We start from the raw sequence: 20,985 nt of genomic DNA, 5'->3' as shown, positions 1-20,985 counted from the left end.
ATCACTTCCTTACGCTGAATAGCTCAGTGATAGGGGATGCCATTCCTTTGACATCCAGAGTTCTATTGAACTCTTAGTGATATCTTGTGTTCAACAGTTATATGCTTCTTTCTATGAAGAATTGATGCAATCTAAAGACCAGATATATAAGGCAACCATAGAGCTAGCCTCTGCTAAAGACACTCTTTTCGATCTATTTAAGAAAATGGAGCAGCAGACACAAATGATTGAGACCCAGAGAGAATAAATATCTTCTTTGAAAACTCAGTTAGCAGAAGCTTAGTCAGAGGTCAGTAGAGTCTCTGAAGAGAAAGAGAAAATGTCTAAAGAAGCTCAAGAGTTTAAGACTCTTCTGGATACGAAACTCTCAGTTTTGCAGACTGCTCACAATACAGTTGAGTCCCAAGCTTTCCAGATTATTAAACAATTGAAGGACCAACTCGCGCAATCACAGTCCATCCGTCCAAGTCCCAGTATCCCTATGATTCCTTCTATATCTCAGCAGGACTTGGTAATTCTCCAAAGACAGGCCACATTATGTCTATTGTTTCAAGCTAAAGTGGAAAGATTGCAGTCCAGGATGGATTCATTATGGTCTACATTTGAGCAATTTTAGGAGTATGTTCCTCCCAACCATTTCTTTATCGTCCACTATCAACTGCAGAAGTTGGCATTCTATATTAAGCTCTCAATGATGGATCTACCTCTTCTAGAGGATGGTTGGAGTGGAGCCTAGTCTTCTGATTTGCTGATAAGTTGTTATATGGTCTTCGAAGATTCTATGACGACAGATACCATGCTAATGTGTTATATGTATCTACGAGGCGATCTGTTAATTTCAGATGATGTAAATCTGGCTTGGTATGTAGGGGATGTGGTCTTGCAAGCTGCCTTATATGTCAACCATTTGGAGTTAGGATAGATGAAATGTTTCAGTGCTATTCTTCTAAAGTGGCTACTTACCTTGATACTTTATGGCATTCAATGATTGATTCTGTAGTCCTGAACAAATGACATAATACAGCCTCTACTCATGTACAGAATACTAACCAATTGAGGGTGGATCTTTTAGCTTATCTTTCTAAGAACTATCCATTTGATTCATCTTTCTTTGATTCCTACCATCGACGATCTATTTTAGGTCCCTCTGTTCCTAGCTTATTGTATTATCAACAAATGGCCCATCGCTATGATACTTATTTTTCCCTTTATCAATCCAACTCAGCAGCCATCTTGCCTCTCCTTTTCCAACCTCAAGGTTTTCCTCAAATTCCAATCTTTACCTACTATTCTTTCATTGAAGATCAAGTCTTTTCCCCTTCTCCGCCTTGTCCTTTCCTATCTATCCATATACCTTCTACTTTTCCTGCTTATCAATTAACACCTTTCCTAACTGATTTGCCTAAATTTTCAGCTAATCCTTCTTTAGCTTATTCCTTATTTTATGATTTTTTCTACCCATCTTTTCATCCCCTTTTACTAATTCCTCTTCCATCTCCTACCACTTCTATTTCTCAACCCCCCCAGTTGGTTAGTGGGTGTGAAGGATTTGATCAATAGATTTGATTAATAGACATTTTCTGGCCTTGGTATGTATTTCGAGAGTAAAGAGTCTTTGGTGAGACTTTCCAATCTACCCATCTTTTCATCCCCTTTTACTCGTTCCTCTTCCATCTCCTACCACTTCTATTTCTCAAACCCCTCAGTTGGTTAGTGGATGTGAAGGATTTGATCAATAGATTTGATCAGTAGACATTTTCTGGCCTTGGTATGTATTTCGAGAGTAAAGAGTCTTTGGTGAGACTTTCCAATCATGGTCTTTTTGTGGCCTTTTAGAGTATTTCATGATTAAGGAGTCTTTTGTAAGTCATGCTTGATCTAATAGTTCCATTATCAGTCACTTCTCATAAGCATACAATTATTTTGTTGAGGCATGAGTTTCCTAGAATAAAAGGATTTAACACATTTACAACCAAAGAATGATGTAACCTCTATTAATATCTCGCCGATATGGCTACAAAAAGAGAAGGCATAATGCGACATGTTGCAATGTGATTCATTGTCTATTCCACATTCAATGCATATATTGGAATCAAAAATAAATGAGAAGATTGAAAACATTCTTTAATCCCAAAAAGGATAGTGTTTGAAGTACGAATCTCAAAGTTGGTGAAAGTATGATATAAGACATGAGACATATTGCTTGAGTTTTTGGCATAATTTGTTGGAACAAAACAAGTAAGTGATGAAATCCATTTAAATAAGAAGAGTGTATTCCAATGGAAATAGTTATGAAGCTTTGAAAATAGAAATGGTTGGATGAAACCATCATTGTGTGCCCAGCATCACTCGGATACCGAAAGCATGCAAATTCACGATGGTCCATTAGACGAGCCACGATATACATCACACTTAGTTGGAGGTTTGATAGGTTTGAGGACCTCCTAGATGTGTTCTTTGGACTATTAGGGAGAGTAGTAAGATTTCGATCGGGAAGAGGGAGACATGGTAGAACCTCCTTCCTATGCTCCTCCATGGCTTGTTGGCCTTGAATGGAGGAGGTACTCGTTCATGTATCAATGCCTCGTTTAATAGTAATAGGATTCATCTCGGTGGTTAAGGTAGCCATGCCGGGGCAGAGGTGGAGCTGGGGCCTATTGGAGGTGGGAAGTGAGGGGGGGTGGTGGGGTATCATCACCAAGCTCCTTGTGCTTGGTGATGATCCGTTCTCAATACACAAACACAAAAACACGAAGATACACAAGAGAGAGAGAGAGAGAGAGAGAGAGAGAGAGAGAGACTTCTTTCTTAGAACATTTTCATTCAACTTGGTCTAAATCTACTTATCGTCGATTTTGCTGTTTAGCATAAACACTAGTCATTTGGTCTGTTGCCATGATGTGTCGGTGGGCATCGACCAACACGAGAGAGAGAGTGAGCCCCATCCTCCATGGATTGATATAGAATATGTCTAAAGGACAAAGAAAGTGGGCCCCATGCTCCTCGTTGTGAGGGGCCAAATGCCTCTAAAGTCGCAAGTCATCCGTTGGGACGAATAATTTGGCAAATATTTGCGCTCATTTGGTCCCCTTTCTTATATAAGTTTCTCTTCCTGTTTTTTAGGCAACAAAAAGATTATATTAAAAGTAAATGGAAAAATTATATATCGATACATTCACACAAATATATATATATGAATATACATATATCAATACACACACACATATATATATATGGTTTTAGAACGTACATACACACACATGATTTATTAACATACACACGATTTATTATTGGCATGTTGCCATGCTATTAGATCTCGGATACGAAACGATCCGACAAAGATTAGATGACTGCATGGCCAACTTCATTATATGTTATTGTTCTCACGGAGGAAAGCATGGTCACTGGCATAACGTCGGAAGGCGGAAGGGCCGACGTTGATGGTGCGAGCCTTCCCCTATATGGCGAGTTGATCATGATATGGCCTTCCCCTGCAACTGGATAGACTGTCAAATTATCCGTGGGTGAAGACAATCTTGCCCTTTTTCTGTGAACTTCACCGGCACAGTTTTGTCGAGCCTCAGCGATTCCATGTCGCATTTGGTTTACTGTATCCATATGACCGAAAAGTGGTGCGGGATGACTTATAAGAGACATTTTACGAATGGTGCGATTTAAGTAATCTGTTGATTGCGATTTGGGATTCCGGTGGAGGAGAGTGATCAAGGGGGACCAGAAAAACATTGCCTGGGGAAGAGAAAGAAAACAATAGCTTGCTGAGTGATCGGGGACAGACATCAGAAGAGCCACATTGGGAGAGAGAGGAAGGTAGCAGAGGTGCTTGTTCCTGGGATAGAAGGATTGCGTCTACAAAGAAAGGGACAGAATAGAGCCGTCGGCAGTCTGAAGGGAATCAAGGAGGAGCACAATGCAAGGATAGAAGGACCGTCTGAATTTGCAGAGTGTGGCTATGAGGGCTTCAAGCCATAGTTTATATAAGGCTTTATAACTCGATTTGCATTGATTTCTGAACGTGATGACGGAAAGGCAGACATCACTTTGATTTTGGTTATATTGATCGAAAGTCTATGCACAAATTTCAAATTTCAAATTTATATGTTATCTTGAGGTGTTTGCCAAGAAGCAAACACAAGTTTTATCTACAAATAAGTTGTAGATTATATGTACTATTAAGTAATAAGTGAAAAAGGTTGCTTGGTATATTGTTGCACACTTGTTATAAAAGATTGTAGAAGACTAACTTGTTGTTTTTTTGTCATAATGACTAAGAATAGTGAAAACCACATCATTGAGAAGCTGGACAAGAACAACTACTCATCATGGAAGTTCCTTGTGAAGATGGACTTTCTTATTGGAAAAGGAATTTATGAGTTTGTTTCATGTGAAAAAAAGAACCCAAAACAGGCAAAAGTTGAATACTTTAAAGAAAGAGAATATATGGGTATGTTTTGAAAGTGAGAAGCATTGCAGATGCCCTAAAAGCTATTGATGCAATGCTTGATGATGATGATTTGGTTTCATCTACTTTGGATGGCCCTAATAATAAGAAAGTCTAGAAATCATTTGTCATTTCTGTGTATATACAAAAGCCATTTCCAATTTTTGAGGAGAAGATTGAGCAAACTTCGAACGTGCACCTTTATTTGTCCAGACAGAACGTGGACGGTAGAAAACAGTTTGTGGCAGACCTGGCACGTCGACCCAGTCGCCCCATCAATTTTATGAGCCTCCATGTGGCCTCCCATCGACCCGCGCTCGACAGAAACCCTCCACGACAAATCGTGCATTGCTCACTCGTCCACACATTCATGTTATTCGCAATACTAAACGAGGCCGCGGCAGAAGCAGCGGAATCAGTCATGTCGGTAAATTCTCTGGAACTAGCCGCTGGATTAGGCGACAGGCAATGAATGTGCATTGAGCACTTGTGCATCCAGGCTCTCTAACCGACTGTAGTTGTTGCATGCAATGCAGGATCTTCTAGTGAGCAGGTCTTAAAAAAGAACGCAAGATCATAGTATGACAGGCGAGGTCGGCCATTGTGTAGTTTGGTTTATAATAGGTATAGTAGACATAAGTTGCACCTCACAAGGAACTCTAATCCATTTCCTCTGTAGCATATTCATATTATAACTAGAAAGAACATCATCGGAGTGGGATTGCTAAATTAGAACTTTTTTTAGTTATAACCATTGAGAAATTTGATTTTGTGATTTCCACTAAGTAGTTTGGCAATTTTAATAGATATTATTTAGAAATGTAAACCCCTATCTAGTAAAACTAAATAGCAATGTAATTTATAACCAGTAAACATGAAGAGAGAATGGATTGACTTCAAATGATTCATGTAGCTGGTAAATATTATTATTTGACTATGAAAATTTAGGCAATTATCGAATTTTACTACCAAGTTGTAAGTAGTGAAGTCAATGTCCGTTGACTATAAATTTGTTATGGTACAGTACTTGATAAATGTGAAATGCATACACAAGGAATTTGTTCAGTTGTTGGCAATAGAGTTAGAGAGCCAATTGTAGAGCAAAGGCAAATACAATAACAAACTTTGTGAACACCAATGAGGGCCAATAATAGAACATCTCATTATTAGTCATAATGCATGTTTCTCACATCTTACCCCAAGAATGAAAATAGACGACTAATTTTACCAGTGCAAAAGTTTGTGTGCTCTCATATCCTAAAAATCTATAATTACAAGAAATGAGGTTTGTTTGTAGGCTTTTAGTGAAAGCTTAATGCACTCCATAGCATCGAATTCACAATCATAGATGTCATCTTCCTACCTATTCTATGATAGAAACCCTTATCCTAGAGGTGTAGCTCCAGCAAGACAAGGGAGTATTCTTATCTATCCACCTTTCTTTTCACCTTTTCTCTTTATGAATTGAATTATCCACATTTTTCTCACCTACTAGATCGCAAGGATCTTATCTATCCAGCTTGCTTTTCACCCTTTTGCTTTATGAATCGCAGTATCGACTTTTTTCTCACCTACTATATTGATCTCTTTATAAGGATAGATTCACCTTTTTCTCACCTCCCACATTGATTTCTTTACGAGGATTTTGTATATGCAAACATATATGTATGAATAAAACACACACTTTTGCTTTCACTTTTGTAGTCTAGCACTTTTGCTTTCTATTTTCTCACATGGTATCAGAGCACACGAACAACTTGTGTTAGCTCACATGCTTGTCTATTAGCTTTCTCCTTTTTTTTAAACACAAGTTAATAGAGATCCAAACATTATGTACCATCATGTATTACATCATACCCACTACTCAATCCTCTAGCATTCTCTTTCTTTCTATTTTCTCACATGGTATCAAAGGCACATGAACAAACTGTATTAGCTCACATGCTTGTCTATTAGCTTTCTCTTGTTTTTACACAAGATAACATTGATCCAAACATTATGTACCATCATGTATTACATCATACCTACTACTCAATCCTCATTTCTTGCTACCTCCAATGTTGCACCAACAAAAAGTAAATGAAGCAGCACACTACCTAATCTTGTAGTATCACCCTTTTTCACGATGATCCAATCTAGAATCAATGGGTGGTCATCTTATACCACCAATTCCATGCCCACCTCGAGCACCTACATTCACTCAATCCCCCATCTCATGTTTTTCCTGTATACCCTCGCATCTTGCATCATTCTTGATCTCGTGCCCCTCCAAACATGAGTGCCTTCCAAGTCCCACCACCCTCTATCCGGTTGTTTTCTACTACATCCATAATATGCGATGTCCCTCACTGCATCCACATAAGGCGCCAACACCTAGTGACTCCCATCACCTAAAAACTCATCAACCCTCACTCATGTATTTTGTGATACCTACTACGATTCCATGTGGCCTCTCTTCCATTTTTACTCTACTAGCACCACTTGGCCTTCAACTTCACATGACCTTTACCAACCATTCCCTAGTTGTGCCCCCACTTCATCTCACCCACCAAAGCCCTTCTACACACATCGCCATTTATCTTAGCCACTCTCCTTGACTTCACATCTCCTAGTGCCTAGTGTCCTCCTATGTGGCCTCGCACCACATCATCCTCCTCCTGTGTAGAGTTTATCCCTATGTGGCCTTCTCTTGACCTTGCCACCTACTTAGGGCAACCACTTACAAACAACACCATTATCAATTCTCTATGTTATCATTGCATCTCTTTGGTTACTCCTCTATCACCTACTCACTTGCCCCACGTTGTCGAGGCACTGAATACTCATTTGCTGGAAGACGCAAGGTCTTGTGAAGGAGTATGGCAAGGCAAGTTTGGAACCTAAAAATAAGAGAGTTAGCTAAAGAAAACATCAAAATAGCTATTCTCTCAAGTCTTGCAAGTCAATAACTCAACATTGATAAGAAAAAATTTAGGAAATTGGCCTCTATTTCAACTCCTCTCTAGACATTTTACTTTTGGGAGAACTTTCACTGTAGTGAAACACATAGCAAGTGAGACTGCATAGAACTGGCAAGAGAATACATTTTGATGTAATCACCTAGAGTGCGAAATACAACTCCTTAGCATAAGACTAAGGATTTCCTGGCTTGGATTACAAGAGCTAGGTATGTTGTTGGATTGATGAAGATTACGAAAAGTTATCTTATGTTTAAGGGAGATAATATTATTCGATTGAAAACCAAAAAGGCTTCCACTTCAAGGGGTACCAAGTAAGAACATCAACATGAAGAAGCAAAAAGCCTCAAAACTCTTGCGACCCTACTATTGTCAAGATGACCCTCAATGTTCCCTTTGCTTTAGTGTTATCCCTTTAAATGTGGATGTCACCAACCTATGAGCACCATATCATTGCTTATCATGTGACTCCAAGCTCCTCAATACTATGCATGATTATGTGAGAGTGCACATTCCACAATTACAAAGCAATCTCAATGCACAAAGAGAGCTCAACTAGCAAGTCTTTCTATCATATGGCTTCCCACTAGGCACTAATATGGCTTCCCACTAGACACTAGTAGCAAGTCTTTCTGTCATATGGCTTCCCACTAGGCACTAATATGCTCCTACATAATCTTGGACATTTACATATGGTATTGCATGGCTTCAATTGAGCATCCAAAAATTTATTGTTCTTGTTGATCATTGTGCATCTCATGGATATTTGAGTCTCCCCAAAGTTTCTGAATTCATGCAAGTCTTGACCATCGAGATGAATCTTGGGCCAAAGTCATATTGTAGCATGGTCACCTTCTTGCAACTCCTTCACCTCTTGTCAGCCTCTTTTTGTGCTTGATATAATAATTGAACAAATTCTCTCGGCTCATTAGCAAACTCTGTTCATGTCCACCTGTGGTTGCTATTAACTCTTCATTGCCTAGCATCGTTAGAACCCCTAGCCATGGCTGCCTTACGTGATTTTTGTAGTCCATTGACATGGTTGGTTTCTCCAACTATCCTATTGCCCACTATCGACTCTATGTTAACATGTCCTCATCTAAAGATATGTTCAAATAGAGTTGTTGGAGTTGACAAATGGCATTGTAGAGATTGTAGAGATATGTTTACATCCTTTTGAAGTATCTAAGAGACTATTTTTGTAGATGATGTGTTGTGACTTTACCTCTGCATATTGATAGTAGAAGCCAACCAGAGGTTTTCGAAATGCAGCAATTGTTTTGTTTGCAATTCATGTAAGCAAAGCATATTGTGAGAGAATGACAAGATTATCAATGCTTGTAGAGCTTTTCTATCAAGGAGTTCAATGCATGGAAACTTTTTGATCTGCAATGAGATTGTCTTATCTCCTATCCTTCCAAAATTATGTTGTTTTCTTGCACTTCACACTTCTCTTTCCTCATGAACCACATAAAAGCACACAAAAAAACATGCCATGCACTCCCCAAACCATCGTTCCCTTGCTTTTCAATCCATCCTCCCCTTAGGATGTCATGCATCCCTCCTCCTCCATCCATGAGCTTTTCTTTTTTTGTTTTTCTTTTTAGCGTTGTTTTCTAAAGCTAGCCTTATCATCACACAAAGGATTCTTACCCTCCCTTCCTCTTAAATTTTGAATGTTTGGAATAGTAGTCCATAATGTAACACAAGTTGCCCAGTTTGCTATAGCTAAGAGTATAATTCAAATGAGATTTAGCTTCGTGTCATTAGCCTTACATCCATCAATGAATGCACTCTTTGCATATGCTCCACCATCATTATCCTTATGGGCTCTTTTTCTTATTCGTAAGATACTCCATGTGGATAACTATTTGAGTTGGAACCTCTGTTAGCCTTTCCTAACTATATTATTCCCTATAAACATTGCCTCTCCATGCACTCTAAAGCTTTCCTCTCTCCTTCTAATAGCCCTTCATATTTTATTAGTTTCCTCTCTTCTACTGACATCATTGTACTATCTACAACATCATGAAGTTGTCCTAACACTTGCTAATTCTAGAGCTTTCACATGTTGGATGTTCATTCAACAGCACGACATCCACCCCCTGCTAATCTGTACCTGAATCATAGATCATATTTATTTGCACAATTGATCTAGCACCACACTAAGCACCCTCTCTTAGGTCATAAGACCTTGGGTGTACATCATACAAACACTAGAGGCTATGGAACCTCCATATACATGCTTGAAATACATCTATCTACAAAGACATAGCAATACGCCTGCTCTTGTCGATCTACATAGCAATACGCCTGCTCTACAAAGACATAGCAATACTTCTGATGATCTTGTCGATCTACATTTAATATAATTTGTGCATCCAACACACTTTGAGCATCACTCAAAACATCAAGACATGTAATATCGTGAAACATCTCTACATTTCCTATCAAGGCTATAAACAAAGCATCCAAAATAGTCTACATTTGTGGAGCATCACATCCAATGCCCTCTATCTACATACCCTGTAACTCCTGAGGTGTCTTAGAAACTATGGCAATGCCCTACAAATCACATGCATCAAGTAAGTCACCAATATTCCTCTAAGTCCCTCCATCAAGTAAAACATGAGATTTAAGAAAATCTACATTTGCAATGGCTAAATCGTCCACTACAAGCTCTTCTAAGGCATCCATGTTATGACTAGTCAATACATCAATACTATCTATTGCATTTAGTAGTATATGAGTCTCATAGGCTTCCTCAAGCACTCACAAAAAATGCATATCATTTGTCTATCTCATCCACTTTCCACTCCTATAAGGTTTCATCTACATGGGTACTCAAAGCATCAATAGTATCTGAATAAAATCATTTGTGTAGTGACTTAAAGTATCAATAGTAGGTGTAGAGACATCATTAGTATGGCAACTCATACGATCACTAGTCATGGTATAAACATACTTTATAAGGCAAATTATAGCCTTCATACTTTCAGCATAGACATTCACTGCATAGGTGCTCACATCCTTAGTAGGCGTATCAAAAACAACTGTAAAGTAGGTCTATACTCGACTTTAGTAGCAAGTAGTGAAACTTGGCCAAAATCTTGTGTTCCTTCTATAAGTTTATCTTTCTCTCGTTGCATTTTCATCTCGGATAAGTTACTGACGAATATGTGTGGATCACGTGGGTTCAAAATAAGGTATTTTTAAAATACTATTTTTATACATTTCTTACATGCAAAAGGGTGTAATATAAAGGGATTATTTATAGACTGAGAAGAAGAAAAGTGTTATGATTTATTTAAGAAAAAATCACAAATAAGGATATTTTAAAATAGGCCTTGAATGCACGTGATGTAGAGGATATACATATAGTAGCTTCCCCGAGATTTGCATCCTTAATTTCTTCTCTTTCTACCTCCTTTGTTATTCCTTTTCCTATTTCTTGCATTGCTTTTTTTGATCCTTATACAACAAGCCTCTTGCATAAATTCTCAAATTTCTTCTAGACTTTAGAAGTGACATAAGTTACATATCCAAGATCACTCAACTGTACACAAGCATCCAGCACTTCTTGTATCTTTTGCATACAAAGCACTTGTTTATTCCTAGAATAGTCTTGTGTCACCAGGACTTAATAAGCTTCAATGAGCATTAGAGATATAACCAAAAGCTGCATCCCAATTGCGTACCTACAGTATCTCGTCCAAAAAATATCTATACATCTATATCCATACCTATATCAATACTTGTCTCTTCACCCGAGCCTTTACATTGGGCTCACCAAAGATATCGAGGTGCTATATGCTTGAAGGCTGGAAGATACGGGGTCTCCTTAAGTAGCACATCAAGGCAGGAGTTGAAACCTATGAAAAATAAGATAGATAGCTAGAGAAAACATTAGAGTAGCCACCATGTCAGTTTTTGCAAGCCAATAACTCAACACTGATAGGAAATAATCTAGAAAAAAACTCCTCTCCCCACATTTTCTTTGAAGAGAACTTTGACTTTGGTAAAATGCATAGTAATTTAGCTCGCATAAAATCTAGCAGGGGATTACTTTTTTATGTAATCACCTAGAGTGCTAGATGCTACTTCTCAACATGAAACTAAGGCTTTCCTTGCTTAGATTACAAGAGCTAGGTATGTTGTTGGATTGATGAAGGCTAGAAAAACTTATCTTATGGTCAATTGAGATAATTGTTACTAGATGGGAAACCAAAAAGGCTTTCACTTTAGAAGGTACCAAGTAAAAACATCAACATGAAGAACCAAAAAATCTCAAAGCTTTTGAAACCATACTATTTTCAAAATGGCCCTCAATGTTCCCTTTTCTTTAGTGTTGGAACCCTTTGAATGTGTAAGTCACCAACCCATGAGCATCGTATCCTTGCTTATCACATAAATCTAAGCTTCTTTATACTATACCTGATTATGTGAGACTATAGGTTTCCACAATTACATAGTGATCTCAATACAGAAAAAAATCTTAGCTTACATGTTTTACTATCATCACAGCTTCCCATTAGGCACTATTGTGGTCATGCATCATCTTGAACCTTTACCTACAAAATTACATTATTGTAGTTTAGTATCTAAATAATGATTGTTCTTGATCATTCTACATCTCATGGCAATCCCCAAAGTTGTTAAATTCATGCAGGCATTTACCACCAAGATGAATCATGGGCCAAAGTCATCTTGTAGCATCGTCACCTTCCTACAACTCCATCACCTCCTGTCAGCCTCTTTTTGTGCTTGTTGTAATAATTGAACAAATTCTCTTAGCTCATTGGCAAACTCCATGCCATGTTCACCTCTTGTCCATTTCAGCTCTTCATTACCTAGCATCATCAGAATGCCCAATCATGGCCGCCTTACATAATGCTTCTAGTTGATCGACATGGTTAGTTTCTACAAATGTCTCACTATCCACTATCGGCTCTATGACAACATGTCCTCATCTCAAGATATGTTCAGGAACTATCGTTGATAGATATGTTCACATAATCTTCAAAGGTCGTCAATTCAACAAAATATATAGTATTAAATACACCAATAATTGCTCACCCACTTTGAGTATAACTTGTTTCCATATCACCATTGCTTTAACTATCCACTATAAAACTACATTGGATTAACCTTGTAGAGGGGAAAAATAGATGCATTTTATAAATTATGAAAATACACAAAAGTCCATCTAATAGCTTGCTTATGTGCACATCCTAGGCTTAGATCATATGATACATATGTGATTGAGTTTATTTTCTACACAATAAGTCCATAGACAAATACACTTATAAATAGACTTTTCAAAGTGCCTATGGTAGAATTAATAGCAGTGTTAATAGTACGATTGATAGGTGCAATGTTTTTTTCCATTTAAAAAAGCAGGGAGCTTCTACTTGTATAATGTCTCAACTAATATCTCCGTTGCTTCTCTTCATTTTTGAGAATCGTATGACTTCAAGGAAACATTATTTAAGTCCAAGTTAGCAACTCATGCATCCCCCTCATTTTTTATATGTCTAAGCTTCCAAATAGGCAAAAAATGACTATTCACAAAAGTATGTTCCTCATCATAGTCCATATAACTAAATGCTATGTAACACGCACATAAGAAAAAAACATATCAATGTCAAATTGCAAAGTTTCAAAATGCTACCGATACTATTCAAACTCTTTGCACACATTATATGATTTATAACTATAAAAAGATAAACATTCATTTTGAGTTTAGGTGTCAATTGTTAGTAGTGTCTTTGAAACTTCAATATAGCCTGTGCTTAGCATAGCTATTGGTTCTTCCTAGATAACATGTATACTAGCCAGTGCTTATACCTAACTAATGTGTGCACATAGCTTAGACTAGCTTATGAACTTGTGTAGCATATGTTGAGCATATGTTCTAGTCTATGCACTTAAGTCAAAAAAGAAAATAGAATAGAGAACTAAACCACCAAAGCAGAAAGAGTAGCTTGTTTTTAAATTGATGGACCTGTTTAAGTTGTCATCAATGTGTTTGGCACTCCTTTACCTAGAGATAGAAGAAAATGACCATTTCATATGTATTTCTATCAAAGATTGTACTAATATACCCTTCGTATATTGTAGTGATAGTAAGTTGTAATAGAATACTCATACCCATAGTTAAACAAGAGTGTTGGATCTATATTAGTAAATCTCAAGACTTTCATTTTGAACACAAAGTGCTCATGGTACTATAAAAAAGAACATGAAAATTACCAACAAATTCCATGAGCATATTCAATGTATAGTGCTTTAAAGTGGTATTAGAAGGAGTTGGGGCAACCATTTGGTGAGGTCCATCTGGATTTCTGGAGGGTTTGATTTGTCGGGTCATTCTAAACATGTGCATGACTTTTTTTGTTAAATTTTTCACAATACAAAATAGTCACAAATATTGATTCACTCTTTGCGACATACTTATATGACATATCAAACAAGTAATCTTTTATCCAAATCCACAGTGAACTATGGTGTCATGGCAAAGTTGGAGCAAGAGAGCTGATCACTACTACAATGACACCCCTATAGCAAGGCAAAAAAGGGAGGAATTATCGTCGCATAGATGATACACAAGCACACTGCAAATAGCCTCACAAGTGTACATTGTTTATTATTCGACAACAAATTTAAGGCTATAAGCGATGGAAATGCATTGCTTTGGCATCACATAAGTGGTAAAGTGTTGGGAAAATTTTGATCATCGCTTAAGTGACAAGTTCTTGTCCTCACTTAAACGACGACATCCTGCAAACAAACTTGAATGCTTGTTTCCTCTCTCTTCCTCTTTGTTTCTTGCCATTTGCTATGTGCCCTCTCAGACACACACACACACACACACACTCTCTCTCTCTCTCTCTCTCTCTCTCTCTTTGTGTCGTGCGCACTCTTGGTTGTAGTTTCCCTCTCTCTCTCTCTCTTTCTCTTTCTCTCTCTCTTTGACTCTCTTGTGCACTCTTGACTTTCTTACTCCCTCCCTCTCTCTCTGTCTCTCTGTCTCTCTCTCTATTTTTGGACATAATTTCTTTCCTTGCAGTCACTCTGGACATTGTGTACTTCAGTCTAGTTAATGCATAGGTGACTCGCTCCAAAATTTTGACCTTGGTACTTGGGAATGAGTTGACATGTAGTGTTAAATTCAGTACCTCCGTGAATAACATGGAAACCACCAACTTGTCAATACCAAAGCAGCCTAACATGGAAACAAAACAGATAGGGACTTCAACCTAGGAGAGAATTTTTGGCAGGTCTTGATCCCAAATGTCTAACTTCATTAGCTTGCAAGCAAAGAAATAGGTACTTCGGAGCTTGATAATTAAAAACTAGGTACTCTTATAAAACCACATAATTTGATACTTGGTAGAATAGATCTTCATACTTGGGAAACGAGTTGACGCATAGTGTTAAATTTGGTACCTCGGTAAAAAATATGAAAATCACGAATTTGTTGATGTTAGAGCCTAACATGGAAAAATAGAAAGTTATTAATGCTAGAGTATAACATGGAAATAAGATGAGTAGAAACTTCAATGCAAGAGAGGGATTTTGCGAGGTCTCGACCCATATGTCTAACTTCATTAGCTTAGTTCCAATGAAAGAGGTACTTTGAAACTTGTTACTTTAAAACCAGGTACTCTTATGGAACCGTGTACCTTGATATTCAGTATAATAGATCTTGGTACTTGGGAACGAGTTGACGTATAGTGTTGAATTTGGTACCTCGATGAAAACATGAAAACCACAAACTTGTTCACATCAGAGTTTAACATGGAAAACCAAAAAGTTGGTAACGTTAGAGCACAACATGGAAATAAGACAAGTAGAAATTTAAACCCAAGATAGGGATTTCGTGAGGTCTCGACCCAAATGTACAACCTTAGTAGCTTGATACCAATGAAATAGGTACTTCAAAATTGGTACCATATAACCAGGTACTCTTATTGAACCACGTACTTTGACACTCGGTACAATAGATCTTGGTACTTGAGGACAAGTTTACTCATAGCTTTGAATTTGGTATCTCAGGAAAAAACCATAGAAACCACGAAATTGTTACCAAAAAAGTTGTTATCATTAGAGCATAACATGAAAATAAGACAAGTAGAAACTTCAATGCAAGAGAGAGATTTTGTGATGTCCCAATCTGAGTATCTAACGTCATTATCTTGGTGCCAATGAAAGAGGTGCTTCAAAACTTGATACTTTGAAACTAGGTACTCTTATGGAATCACGTACTTTGAAACTGATACAATAGAAAAATATGGAAACCACAAATTTGTTGATGTTAGAGCGTAACATGGAAACCCACAAGCTTGTTAACATGTCTAACTCTATAAGCTTTCCGCTTGGGGATAACATACTTTGGAACTCAATACTTCCGAACCAAATACTCTTAGAGAACCACATTCTTTGAAACTTTATTAGCTAAATGTCTAACTTTATTAGAGCCTTGGTACTTTGGAATAGAACTTGATACTCTCGGATATATAGTACTCAACAATAAATAAATTCAAATATATACTTGTTAACTTGCCAACTAACAATTCACTACTCAATAATAAACAAATCCAAATATGAAACCAACAAAGGTCAATGTATATCATCAAGAAGTATCTACAAATGTGTACATGCAAAGCATACATGTCTAAGTGTAGTAACAACATCCTTCCTATATACAAAATAGAGGAACAGAGGTCAATGTATATCATCAAGAAACCTCTACAAGTGTGTGCATACAAAAAATATAGGTCATGTTAACCCTCCCATCTATAAAATGTATGAATAAATCTATGGAAAAATGACAAATATCGCTAACCCAAAAACCCTAACTGGAGCCGCTATGCTCTGTAGACCCAAATGAGCCCTCTGTCTCACTACTTTCACCACCACTTCCATCTCTACCACCACCACCACCACCGTCGCCATCACCACTGCTGCCCCTCTCTGTCTCTCGACGTCACCCCTCCGCCTCCTATGTCACCACCTCTGCCATATCAATCTCTCCGAGGTGCTCCTGTATTAGTTAGTGAAATCAAACATGAACATGTTGTTAGTGAAATGTGTTAAGAACATATTACATCTAGCTTGAAACAAAGTAAAAAATATAATAGTGATACTCACAAGTGGGTCTGCTCCGTTGTGAAGAGTTGCACACAAGGCTCAGTATCCATGGTATGTCGCATACTCTGTCTCCTACTTTGTAGGTGCACAACCATAGACTTTGTTCTGCATTGACCAAAACCAAAGACTTATTGATTTCTTAACTTGTTAATATTATCTAAAAATTTCTAAATTTAACTAGCCTTAACTTACAAATGTCGCGACAAATCTAGCCCATCCCATCCACTAGGGTGGATGTGCGACCTATTGCTACTTGTCTCCATGCAGCCTCCTACATAAATTTTAAAAATTAGAATTGCATAGTTTAGAGAATAGTTTTCTCATGTTTCAGGTCTGTTTTTTGATCTTTTGCTATTGATCTAACTTGATTATGACTGCTACAACTTATCTACGCCTAGGCAACAATCTTTTGACAGTTTTGGCCTATTTCTTGCATCTTTTGTCAGTATTTTGCAGTCTGCCATTTTCGTTTATTGTTTATAGGCTGAATTGACCTGTTTTTGGGTCAGTCGATTGTGGTTATTGTTGATTCTTTCTCTATATGCTTTATTTACTACTTTTAAACTTCGTGAATCCTTGTGAGTCTGTTTATTTGACATATTTCTCCTCAAGACCCCGTATCTTATTGTCCATTTAATAATGCCAAAATTCAGCCCATGGGCTGATCAGAATTTACATCAAGATGTTGAACAACAGGTTTTGCGAGGCCACATATTGTTCAAATTTCAGCATTGAAGAAAAATATGTAGCAAAATTTTGATATGTCAAATTTGGGGCCTTTGCATTACTATTTGGGCATTTAGTTTATTCATGATACTAGAGGCATTGGATTGTCACAGTCAAGATATATTGGTAAACTCGTTGAGAGATTTGGCCTCCAGGATTGCAAGCCAGTAAGTACACCAAGGGAGAGTGGACTTAAGTTGTCTTTGCATGATGACACTGATTTGTTTGACATTTATACATATGCTCCAATATTTGCATGCCTTATTTATCTATGCAACACAAGGCCAAATATTTAGTTTGTAGTTTCAACCTTGAGCAAATATATGCACAGCTCACGCATGTCACATTGGCAATCTGTGAAGCGTCTTTTTCGTTACTTGCAGGGCACTTCGACTCTTGGATTCCTTTATGCCAAGGGGGGGCTCTGCAATTACATGCTTATAGTGATTGTAATTGGGTTGGGAATTTTGATTCTCGTCACTCTATAAGTGGAAATTGTTTCTTTCTTGGCTCCTTTTGCATTTCTTGGCTTGGCAAGAAACAATCCACTGTTGCCATAACATCTTGTGAAGTTGAATACAATCCATTGTTTCTTTCTTGGCTCTTTTTGCATTTCTTGGCTTGGCAAGAAACAATCCATTGTTGCCACAACATCTTGTGAAGCTGAATACAAGGCAGCTTTCACTACTATAGTTGAATGTGTATGGTTGAGACATTTGTTGGCTGATCTTGATGTATCTATCGCGGGGCCTACTCCTTTGTTTAATGATAGTCAAAGTGCAATTCTAGTGGCACGAAACCCTATGTTTCATTAACACATGAAATAAATTGAGATACATTATCACTTTGTCAAAAAGAGGCTACATGCAGGGGATATCAGCCTTGTCTACTGTCCTACAAACAACAATGTGGTTAGTATGAATTCCAAGGTGGCTAGTAAACTCTAATTTTTGTTGTAAATTAGGGTTTATTGTAGAAATTGCAAGTTAGCCCACCAAAAATTGCCGAGATCTTCTGATGGCTGAGAATTGCCGAGAATAATGGAGCAATGTCTAAAGGAGGTGAGAGAAAGCTATGAGAAAGAAATTTTAGAGTTTCATAATGAAAAACTGTAGAAAATTTCATGTTGTCCCAAGACGCGAGGGGACGGGGCGAAATGGGGGCTAGGGACACCACATGGCAAGGTTGCTTACCAGTCATGAACTTTGAAGGTTGTGCAACGTGACATTGTGACATGTGTGCACTATGCAATTCGTATTGAGTATAGTGCAGATTGCATAGACTAGCTTTCTCAAAGCTCAACCTCGATATAGTGAACTTTCAACTATTATACTATAGTCTACTGTTTGTGACCAATCTAAGGCTCATTGCAACCTAAGTAGTAACCAATGAGCAATTGCCAGTGAGGTCTTAGGATATGCCATTTAGTTTCAGGCCCGAATATAAAGTTTTAAATTTCAGACGGCAGCGTAAAGTTTCACTGTTTCAGACTTCAGTGACCTATCAACAATGTGATAGAGAGTTTCAAGTTTTCAATCTTCAGACTTTAGTGCAATACACTTCTACTCTTCAATTTGAGTATTCACTCTATTCAGTGAACCGTTTAAGTTTTAGCTTTGATGTTTCATGATTGATGAATTGCTTTGAAATTTAAAATTTACTCTTATATGTGATATTTTAAGAAGAATTTTAGTTAAAGTATCATGTTTGTTTAGTTTGATTATAGATGTCTTAATTATATCTAGAAAATATATAATTTTTAGAACCCCATCCCGATCCCCTATCCCCCCCATCATCATCCCTGTCCCACATTCCCCATCCCTAGTGGTTATGGCTGTAGGTGTTGTGGGAACCATTTCCTAATGTGTCTAAACTATTTGAACTTGTCTAGCATACATTTAGCCTACAATTCCAAGAAAAGAACAAGAAATCAAGGGAAGGAACAAAAAATCATTGGTAACTACCATTACACACACAAATTCATATCAAAGCTTCTTACCATGCATGGCCGCTTCGATGGCTCATAAGCCGGCACATCACCCTAGTGAGCCACTTATGGCTCCATCCTCTCCCACACTCCATCTCTAGCACCTCGATGACATATTTCTTATCATCTCTGCATTGAAAACTAAGGCCCGTTAGAAGTTGAAAACAAACACAATTTATCATTTTTATGTTAATTAATACTCATCCCCATAGAATGTGAACGCGCGGCATATAGGAGAAGCATAGCTCTCCTATCCGACTTCGAAAGGTGACACCCACTCCTAAGTAGTGAATGGGACCACAGGCATAATATAATAGGTAACACCTAGACTGCTAGTATAGTGGCATAACAGTACTCCACCAAATGGATAGCAACTGTTGAGACTACTAAGCTCTGTGAAGCGATCAAGCGTTGTGCTACTCTCTGGACGATGCCTGCATGCAATAGAAAAATAAGAAACAATGAATTCTTAATTATTGAAAAATACACTTCACTTGATGCATCGTCATCGTAAAGGATATACCTCTAGGTAAAATGACCACTACCCTGTGTGGTACACGCTGGCTCAACCATCCTAGTAAAGGTATATGAGTTCTAATGTATACAAAGACATCAAAGAGACGTTATGATTTTTAGATTACTATTTTATTATTTGAGATAATTTCAATTTTATTGCTTGAGATGCTTACGGATGCGCTCTGGCAGTATCTCCAGTTGAAGAAGTACCTATTTCCAGAGGCAACTAAGTCGACGTACCCTCTCTAGGCTGCACAGGCTACAATGACCTATCCAATATCTTGATGATAGTGTCCAGTGCTCCATTCGGCAACTCCTCATACTCTACCATAGTCTCTCACATGTCATCACATGACAGTCCAATAGCTCGCAGAGCATAGCCTTTATGGTGACTAGCCTCAACGCTCTATGGCCAGTCACTCATCATGCCTACATATTAAAACAGCCATTAATCAAATATAAAATACTTTGCATTTTTCCATTAAAATTAATAACCAAGTAGAAAGGAGGTCTTTAGTTGCTCAAAAAGCTCTACATGAAGCCTCATTACAAAAAAAAACTTGTGAACTGATAAACAAACACTACAAGGAAACAAAGCAATACCGCCGGCAGTTAGCGACGCAGAATAGCGGCATCACTATTTGCGTCGCAAATGTGACGCTAATAACGACGCCCCACAGAGAAAAAAAAGGCGGCCGAAACCCGAGCGCGTTTCATTTTGCGCATTAGTGAAACTTTTCGAGAGGGAGAGCGAGAGAGAGAGCGACTGTTTTGCATAGAGGGTGAGAGAGGGAGATCAAGAAGGCTTGTCACCACCACCGCCGCTGCTGCCGCCGCCGTCATTCGTGAAGGAGAGGAGGAGCCGCCGTCGCGAAGAGGAGCCGCCAAACCCTCCTGCAAATCTTTACGGTGAGTCCATTATCTCTCTCTTTTACTTGTTTAGGGTTTAATTTGTGTATATTGAGAGAGGGAGAGAAAATGAGAGAGAAACAGAGGGAGAGGGAGAGGGAGGGGGAGGAAAGGGAGAGGGAGAGTGAGGGAGAGAAAGAGAAAGAGAGGGGGAGAGAGAGAAAGAGAGGGAGGGGGAGGAAATGAGAGAGGGAGAGGGAGGGAGAGTGCATTCTCTCTATCTTTTACTTTTTTTTATATAATTTGTGTATATTGAGAGAGGGAGAGGAAATGAGAGA

The sequence above is a fragment of the Lygodium microphyllum genome, chromosome 26, assembly GCF_053477565.2.
Source record: "Lygodium microphyllum isolate KBCC chromosome 26, Lygodium_microphyllum_v1.1.10, whole genome shotgun sequence".
Lineage (NCBI taxonomy): Eukaryota > Viridiplantae > Streptophyta > Polypodiopsida > Schizaeales > Lygodiaceae > Lygodium > Lygodium microphyllum.
Note: the sequence above shows the minus strand (reverse complement) of the source record.